The sequence below is a fragment of the Amblyomma maculatum genome, chromosome 1 (genome assembly GCF_055883805.1).
Source record: "Amblyomma maculatum isolate TAMU_Amacu chromosome 1, ASM5588380v1, whole genome shotgun sequence".
NCBI classification, from domain to species: Eukaryota; Metazoa; Arthropoda; class Arachnida; order Ixodida; family Ixodidae; genus Amblyomma; species Amblyomma maculatum.
Window position 1 is genome coordinate 6,251,440 of NC_139344.1, and position 9,165 is coordinate 6,260,604.

The window sequence follows — 9,165 nt, forward strand, 5'->3', positions numbered from 1 at the left end:
CACTTTTGAAAGAGTATTGCACTTAAGCAATAAAGCATACCTCCTTATATAGGATGGTATTTTATATTAATTTGTCAATAATAGTTTAACACATTATTAAATATTTTTCAGTTAGAGCATCTGTTGACATATGGAGATATTTTGGAGCTAATTCCGCATAGTTTCAGGCTCGACGGATCGCATAAGTAGCTCCACTCTGTTTATTTGTGATCATGTCATGCAGATTTTCCTAACCCTCGAGTTTTATTTGATTGTCTTTTCGTTGTTTTTTTTTTTTTTTTTTTTTTCAAGGTTTAATGTCAGAAGCAACATCGATTATGATGGACACCGTAGTGAATGGCTCCAAAACTTTCGACCAGCTAGGGTTCCTAAACGTCACTATCATCGCAGAGTACACGGACGCCTTGCGTTTCACCTCCATCGAAATGGTGCCGCACTGGCTGGGGTCGAGCCTGCATGCCCCATTGGGATCAGCAGTCAAGCGTCTAGCCACTGAGCCAACTGGGCGGGGCTCGTGTGCTCAGCTGTTTATTTTATTTCTGCGTGTTAATATATCAAGTCGGGTTTTTTTGTTTTTTTTTTCTTGCGGTTTCCTAATGAGCATAGAACATATTTCTAGTTTTTTTTTATTTTACTGTGCAAGACATGATAAAATAATTCATTAACCAAAACTTTAAAATTAAGGCACTTATCTAGAAAGCGAATAACGCAACGGAAATAAAAACATTAGGGTAGCGGTAACACTGAAATTACACATTACTGACGCGAAAGCTTTACTGGGCTGTCTGCAGCGTGTTTTGGGAACGCCGGAGTTTGGCTTTCCGCCGCGTGCCCAGCGACGCGCGGCTTGCTCGTCGCCCGCTTCTTCGCAGGCGGCGCTCCTTTCCTCTTCTTCTACATCGCACACCTGCTTCTTCTTCTTTACAAACTGGCAAGAGAGAGAGAGAGAAAACTTTTAATGAGCATATAATCAGTAAAAATTCGCAGGAGCTGGGTGGTCGGTGCCCCTAGTCCAGGGCTCCGCTGGCAGCAGCTGACTTGCGGACTAGCTGGATAATCCAGGCTTGCTGGTCCAGGTTGTCGCTGGTCAGGGCCGCCTCCCACTGCTCGTGTGTCGGGCACGGCACTATTAACGTTGGGTCAGGTTTGTCCTGGCATTCCCAAGAGATGTGATAGAGTGTGGGGCTTGCACCGCACCAAGGACAGTAACTCGTGTATTTTGTTGGGCTTATCTTATTTAAAATTTGAAGATTAGGGAATGTGTTTGTTTGTATTTTTCTCCAGTCTATAGCGTCCGAGGAAGGAAGTTGTTTGTGTGGTGGTGAGAAAATTCTTCTTTCTAACCGTAGGTGTTCCAGCCTGTCGCCGTAGGGTCCTAGGAGAGGGGTGGGGTAGGGATGGGGATCCGCCCGGTTTGTGAGTGCTCGGGCTAGATCATTCGCTACCTCATTTCCTTCTAGGCCTTCGTGTCCAGGTGTCCATGTAATTGTGTGCGTCTGGGCGATCGAACGTAATATTGCACACGCTCTTTTGTGAGGTTTTCCGGCCAGGTAGTCCCTGCAGGCTGGTTGGGAGTCCGTCACTACGTGTGATGACTTCTTTTGGTTGTCTTGTGTTTTTATGGTGATGGCTATTGCCAGTGATTCCGCTTCCGCAAGATCCTTGGCATAGATCGAAGCCTGAATAATTGGCCTCTTCTTGTGGTCAACTGCAGCTATTGTGAACTTGCCAGGTTCGCCGTAAGCCCCTATGTCCACGTAGACAACTTCCGCGTCTTTAGACAATTGTTTTTCCAATGATTTGACTCCGGCTTTCCTTCGACCCTTTTCTAACTCATAGTGCATGTGCTTGGGTATCGGGTTCACATAGACGTTGTTTCTTGTGGATGTCGGAATTTGTGATTTGATCTCAGAAGTTCTTAGTGCCTGCCATAGCCCTAGTTTTGACAGGATTTCCCTACCCGCCTGCGTTGTTGTTAGGCGTTGTTTCTGACTCTCTAGAACCGCCTCCTTGAGCTCCTCGAAGTTGTTGTGCACTCCGAGTGCCCAAAGACGTTCCGTTGATGTTGTTGGCGGGAGGTTTAGGGCCGTTTTATAGGCTCCTCTTATGATAGTGTCAATGGCCCTTTTATCAGTGAATCTAATTTCGTGATATCGGAGCCCGTAGGTAATCCTGCTAACGACTGGGGCTTGTACAAGGCGGAGGGTGTCCTCCTCCCTCATCCCTTTCCGGTGCCAGGTCACCCTTCTAATCATTCTGGAAATTTTGTTGACTGTGGTTTTGAGTGTTTTGATTGTATAATCCACTCTCAAATTGCTTTGCAACCACAGCCCCAAAACTCTGATCTTGTCCTTCTCTTGAATTATCTGGTCTCCTAGAGAGAGCTGAATTTCTCCTGGGGACTTGTAATTTCTTCTGTGTAGCCTGATAAGTTCGGATTTTTCTGGGGAGCATTGAAGACCGCTCTCCCCGGCAAATTCCTCGACTAGGTCTATAGCGGCTTGCAGAGCTTCTTCTTTTTGCGCCAAGGATCCCTGAGTAGCCCAGATGGTGATGTCATCCGCGTATAAAGTGAAGCCAATATCAGTGCGGGTCAACAGTTTTTTTGCTAAATTTATCATTGCTATGTTAAATAGCATTGGAGAGATTATAGAACCCTGCGGTGTACCTTTGTTCGGCATGGGTACTTTTGGTGATCGGATCGCTCCAATTCCTATGGTGGCTGCGAGATCTGAGAGGAAAGCCTTCACGTATTTGAAAATTTTCTCCCCGCAGTTGATATTGTTTAATTCGTGCAATATGGTTTGGTGGCCAATGTTGTCGAATGCTCCTTTGAGATCTAGTCAGTTCAGTTCAGTTCAGTCGTTCAGTCGTCTCCGACTCTTCGTGACCGTATTGACCATGTCACGCCACGCTTTCCGGTCTCTCACTGTCTTCCTAACATCACATAACTTCATCTGCAGTGCCTCGAGGATGCCATCTAACCATCGCGTTCGCTGCCTACCCCTTCTCCGGCGACCCTCAACCTTTCCCAACATCAAATCTTTCTCCAGCGACTCCTCTCTTCTCATCAGATGACCAAGTAGCTGAGCTTTAACTTTAGAATTTGACCCTCCAATGAGCAGTCAGGGTTTATGGTCGACAATATTGACTGATTTGATCTTCTGGCAGTCCAAGGAACTCTCAAGAGTCTTCGCCAGCACCACAATTCAAACGCGTCAATTCTTCGGCGGTCAGCCTTTTTCACAGTCCAACTCTCGCATCCATACATCACAACTGGAAAGACCATAGCACGAGTTATACGGATCTTGGTTGGCAGACTAATGTCTCTGCTCTTTACTAGGCGGTCAAGGCTAACCATTGCTCTCTTTCCCAGAAGCAGGCGTCTCCTAATTTCATGGCTGCAGTCTCCTTCCGAGGTAATCTTGGAGCCCAAGAAGAGAAAATCTGTCACAGCTTCCACTTCTTGTCCCTTGATGCTCCAGGACTTGATAGGGTAAGACGCCATGATCATTTGTCTTTTTAATGTTCAGTTTAAGCCCAAACTTCTCACTCTCTTCTTGTACGCGCATCAGAAGTCTCTTGAGTTCCGCTTCACTTTCTGCCATTAAAGTGGTATCATCCGCATATCTAGTGCCAGAAGGAAATTTTCGCCTTTTCGGAGTATGGTGTTGATGACTTCTTCCCTAATCCGGAGGAAAGCATCTTGCGTGCAGAGTCCCTCGCGGAAGCCCAGCATGCAGGAAGGAAAGATGTTGTTTTCGTCGATGTAATTTTGGAGCCTTAGGTGGACTACTTTTTCATAGAGTTTTCCCAGGCAAGAAGTGAGGGAGATAGGACGGAGACTCTCCACAGCCGGTGGCTTTCCAGCCTTTGGTATGGTGATGATATCCGCGTGTCTTCAAGCTGATGGGACCTGTCCCTTCTCCCACAGTTCTTCGTTGATGTACTTCGTTAGGTCTTGCAGATGTTCGGTGCTTAAGTTCCTAATCATAGCGTAGGTGACTTTGTCTCCTCCAGGGGCAGTGTTTCTTGTAAATGTACGCGCGGCTGAGTAGACCTCCGCCAGTGTTATGGGGGAGTCAAGGGAGGGGTTTGGTTGACCTGCATATGAAGTTTGGCAGGCCGGAGTAGGGTCTCCTATGTATTTCTTGTGCATGGCGGTGATCAACTCTGCAACTGTGCCCGGGTATTTATGGGCTATGGTGTGGAGGGTTCTTCTTGTGGCCGTTTTGGTTTTTGAGGTGTCTATCATGCTTCTTAATATTGACCATGCTTTAGCCGTGCTTAGGGTACCTTTCAGCGAATTGCAGAAATCTGCCCAGTTTTGCTTGGTGAGCTTTATAGCATACTCTTGTGCTTCAGCCGTAACCTGTGCTATCTTCATTTTAAGTTTTCTATTTAATTTTTGCATTTTCCACCGTTTTAATAGACTTTTTCGGGCTTCCCATAAATAGATGTCTGTCTACTTCTGGGGTTTTTGTCGTTGTGTTGATGGTCTTGGTCGTTTTTGCATGAGCATCCTTCAGGCTTTGAACCCAATCTTCAATTGTTGTGATGCCGTCGTGTGGCGGTCTAATTTGTCTGAACTTATCCCAGTCTGTTATTTTAGTAAAGCCAATGTTCCTTTTCATACGGGTTGTCATTAGGGATAAGCTAAGGATTTTGTGATCGCTGCCAAGTGTTTCTTCTAGATTGGTCCAGGTGCAATGTCTTATGTTTTTGGTGAAAGCTAGGTCTGGGCAGGTGTCTCTGCTTACACTGTTTCCTATTCTAGTGGGGGACATGGTGTCCGTCATAAGACAGAGATCCAGCTGTTCAGCCGCTTCCAACAACTTGGTTCCCTTCGGGGTGTCCTTGTGGTAACCCCATGCCGTATGTACAGCGTTTAGGTCCCCCATAATAATAAGGGGGTTCGTTCCCGCTATGCGTGTGCATTCCAGTAAAAGTGGCTTGAAATCTTCCTGCGTGTTGCTTGGAGGACTGTAAAGGTTTAGGACAAACACACTCTGCTTTCTTCTTTTTTGAGAGATGATCTCGATGAGAACTTTATTAATTTCACTGAAGGGAAGGTCGTGCGGTATGACTGTTAATGTGGGGGCCACTAGTGTAGCTATTTTAGGTGCCGTGTCATGGGTGTATGTGAGGTATCCTTTGAGGTATGTTGTGCATCCTGTTTCTTGGAGACAGATGACGTCCGGAGGTATCGGTTGATTTTGAATAAACATCTGCAGGGAGCTGCGTTTCCTCTTGAAGGAGCGACAGTTCCACTGCCAGAGCTTTAGGCGGTTTGGTTGCCGGTTAGGGGAGGCAGCCATCAGCGTTACTCGCCACTGACTCGCAGTCGCTGAGATCTGTCATGCCAGCTGACTTTCGGTGGGTTTTTAGCCGAGGGTCATCGGGGATTCCCGTGCGTTTTCGCACCCCCTGAGTTATTATTTGGATTTTCGAATTGAATTCTTCTTGAACTGCCGCAAATTGAGTTTGCGTGGAAATTTGTTGGTCTTAGAGTTGTTTGGTTAGTTGTGTCATGGTCTGCTGCATTTGAATAATCATTTGTTGCATTTGAGTAAGAATGCTTGGTGCGTTTTCTTGAGTGTGAAGTCCGAGAGTTTGCGTAAGCGGTTTCTGCCGTTGCGTTTGGAGTACACTCGCCTGTTGAGGTTGAGATGCGGAGGTGTTTACAGCATTTTTTACCGTTTGTGGCTGTATCGATACTATTGATGAGGTTTGGGGGCAGTTTGCTTCTGACCCATTTGTAGGAGTTGTTGTAGTTGTTGTTCCACCTTATTAAGGCGTTTCTGTTGTTCTGATAGTTTTATTTTCAGTTGTCTATTTTGCTCTTCGAGCCTAGTGCAATCCTGGCATGGACCATACCCGTTTAGAGCAGTGGGAGAGGCAACCTGAGCCCAGCTTACCCTTTTGCTGTCGTGCTCTAGCTTGTCTGGCGTCGCCCCTATCGCTTCTGGTGGTCCCTGCTGGTTGGGCCTAATCTGTTGTGTCTTCTGTTGGGAATAGTAGGCTGTCAAGTCCCGTCCCTTGGATCTCGATCGGGACTGGGGTCTCTGTTTCTCTGCCAGCTGCTGTTCCTCCTCCTCCGATGAAAACCAGCGGCGCTCCATCGGCTTGATCTGCTGAACTCTCCGGCTGACGTGCTGCTGGGGGGGGGGGGGGGGGGGGGCTTCTGTTGCTGATTGTTATTGCTTTGTTTAGCTTTGTTGTTGTAACGTCCGATATGTGCCCTGAGGCGCTGCTTGCAGGCCTTATCTCCCGTTGGGTGGTTTCCCTGGCAGGCCACGCACTTGCCTTCACAGGTGTGGTTTTCCTCTGGTTCATGAAGGCCGCAGTTCCGACATACGTTGGCGTTGGGTGTTGGGCAGACATCCGCTCTGTGGCCTGCCTTGAGACAGTCTTGGCAGATCTGTTGGGTTGGTCGATATGGGTAACATGCCGTCTCTCCCCCGTAATAGATAACGTAGCGGGGGAGAATGGGGCCTATGAATGGTAGCACTGCCGTGCGAGACTTTCCCAACATTCGTGCTTGAACGATCTCGACCCCTTGTGTGCGTAGTCGGATGTTTGATAGAAGCTCCTCTGATGGTGTGTTTGGATCCACTCCATGAATAACTCCTCTGATGACGTCCTCAGGCGCCGCCAGGTAGACGTTGACTTCGTAAGCCTTGTTTTCCAAGGTCAGACTCTTGATGTGCCGTATGGCGTCCGCAGTCTCGTCGTAAGGAATGCTGACTATGATGATGTTCGATCCTGTGCGGGGTCTCACAATAAATTTGGAAAAGTCGCACAATGCCGGGTTGTTGCAGGCAGCCACGATGGCTCTTGAGAACTGGGTAGGAACGAATTTTCTGACTTCCATGCCTTTCTTGGGTCTTATTATCACCTTATAGTCAGTTTTAGGAAGGGGTGGTAATTTCCTCCTCTTCTGAGACCTTGTTTGATCCATAGCCGGCTGTACTGGCGATGCTATCGTTTTCTTCGGTTTCACGACGGTCTGCAGCAAGTGCGTCGGGGGAGCATAGACCTTTCCTGCGATCACGACTTGTTCGCCTCTTGCTAACCTTTGACGATTCTTCTTGCATATGTTTACGTGCCAGTTGGAGTAAAGGTCATCCGGCGTCCAGGCATGACCCTCTTCCATGTCATTAGAAGTTTGGATTTGGACGTCTAATTCCATTCCCTGGTGTTTAGCAGAGTGAGCTGGGTTAGCGGTTGTTGAACACAGACCACTAGATCCCGCTTCGCCTTGGTCTAAGGTATCCATGCGCTCTGGATCGGCATTACTAGGCCTCGCATCGCCTAGCATGGCCGCCACCGAGGAGCTTCAAAAGCCCATTTCGATGTCCAATAAAACACTCACGGGTTTGAGAAAGGCCTCGGTGAATTCCGGATGACTTCAGGAAGGTCCTCGAAACAAACTTTTTAGGATTTGTTGGATTTTCCACACAATTTCCTTTCTTGTTAGCCGAGCCCAATCGAAGTGCGTCCGCTCCCGTCGGCTTCTTCTTCACTTCACAAACTGGCAAACTTCATTCATACCAGTACATATCGCCGGTCTTCGCAGAGCGTAGCACGTGACGTAATCAATTAGGTATGTGCCTCACTATGCGCATGCGCGTTGGTCTTCAGCTTCTGCGCTGCAGTGAGCGATATAAGCCGCGGAGCAGCCGCTCGAGCGCTCGCAACGCTCGCCTACAAGTCGAATCTACTCATCCTGCATCGCTCACCGTGAAGAAGCGGCACGTATGAAAAATGAAGCTGGTTGCGCTAAAAGGGCGTTGGGAACTCCTGAAGAGCGAGGAGAGACATTTGCAAAACGGCGACGCAAGGCGATGGAGGAGAACATGCGACAAGAACAAAGGAGAAACAATTCGGTCTCATCCGCGACTACTACTGGTTTCGCTTAGTGCATCCTGGCTTAACTGAGTTAACCACTGCCATTTTTTTAATTTTTTTTTATTTCCAAGAACTCATTGATTAATGCAACGGTCGCCTTGAGAGTAGCGTCTTCCTTTTTATGTTGAGAACTTGAATCTGAAACTTGCGCCAGTTGAACTAATTTCCTTTCTAGGGGACAGAGGGCAGCACTAAGACAATTACAAAAAAACATTTCACACCCGGTGCATTTCAATGCATGACTATATAATCACTGAATGCGCAAAACATGCTTGCCATCGATATTTGCCAATGGTTGCATATCGCTTAATTTAAACAAAGATATACTACGAGGTAGATGATCCAACCTTATTTTTGCGATTGCCAACAGTGACGTGAAAGAAACGATGCTGAGGACGCACATGCACTGTTCTCTCACCGTAAGTAAAAAGTATCTCGACCTTGTCAGTCAAAAGAATTGCCAGGCAATCTCCGAACTAACGCGGTTACTAGCATGCCTGCATACAAAATATTTTGATAATTTTGAGGTGTTACGAAAGACGGTGCCATAGAGCCCCTGCATGTTCCCAGAAGAGCAGAAATATTATCACATATGACATCGTTAGGACATCTTTAATTGGTTTGAGGCTAAAGTTACACCTTTGCGGATTGCTTCTTTTCTGATTATGAAACGATCGCTTTGACCCAGATGGAAAAGAGCATTCGAAACTGTGATGACGTGTGGAATTCGCAGTCGCAGAATAAGTACCAAGCTCCCTTGCGCGAGCTGTGTTATTGTCATCTACACAAGGTGATTTTACATTAAGAGGAGTTGATCTTTCTCAACTTCTTTGAACATTTTGAGTATGTAAACTCTGCTCCTTCAAGCAGCTGTAAGTACTCTGAAAGCGAAAATTACGAATGTGAAGTGAAAAAAAAAAAAAAAAGAAATAACCTTTTTCTTGCAGCGCGATATCACCAAGCCTATTTTGAAGGTTTTGCGTATTAGTCAGCCCTCCTGTTAGGCACTCCCAATTTGGCAATTCACATTCATGCCTTCAAAGAGCAATAAAGCGAACTGCGTAGGGAGCAAAGATGATTATTGTGTGTGGTGTTAAAGGGCAACTCCGGCGATTTTTCGACTGTACTGAGTTAATTATTGATTTATATTCTGAAGGCTTGGTCATCCCAGTACGCGATTATATTTTTTACAATACGCAATCTATAAATTTAAATAAGCAATAAACTTGAACAAAAACCAACTCCCGCGCGGGG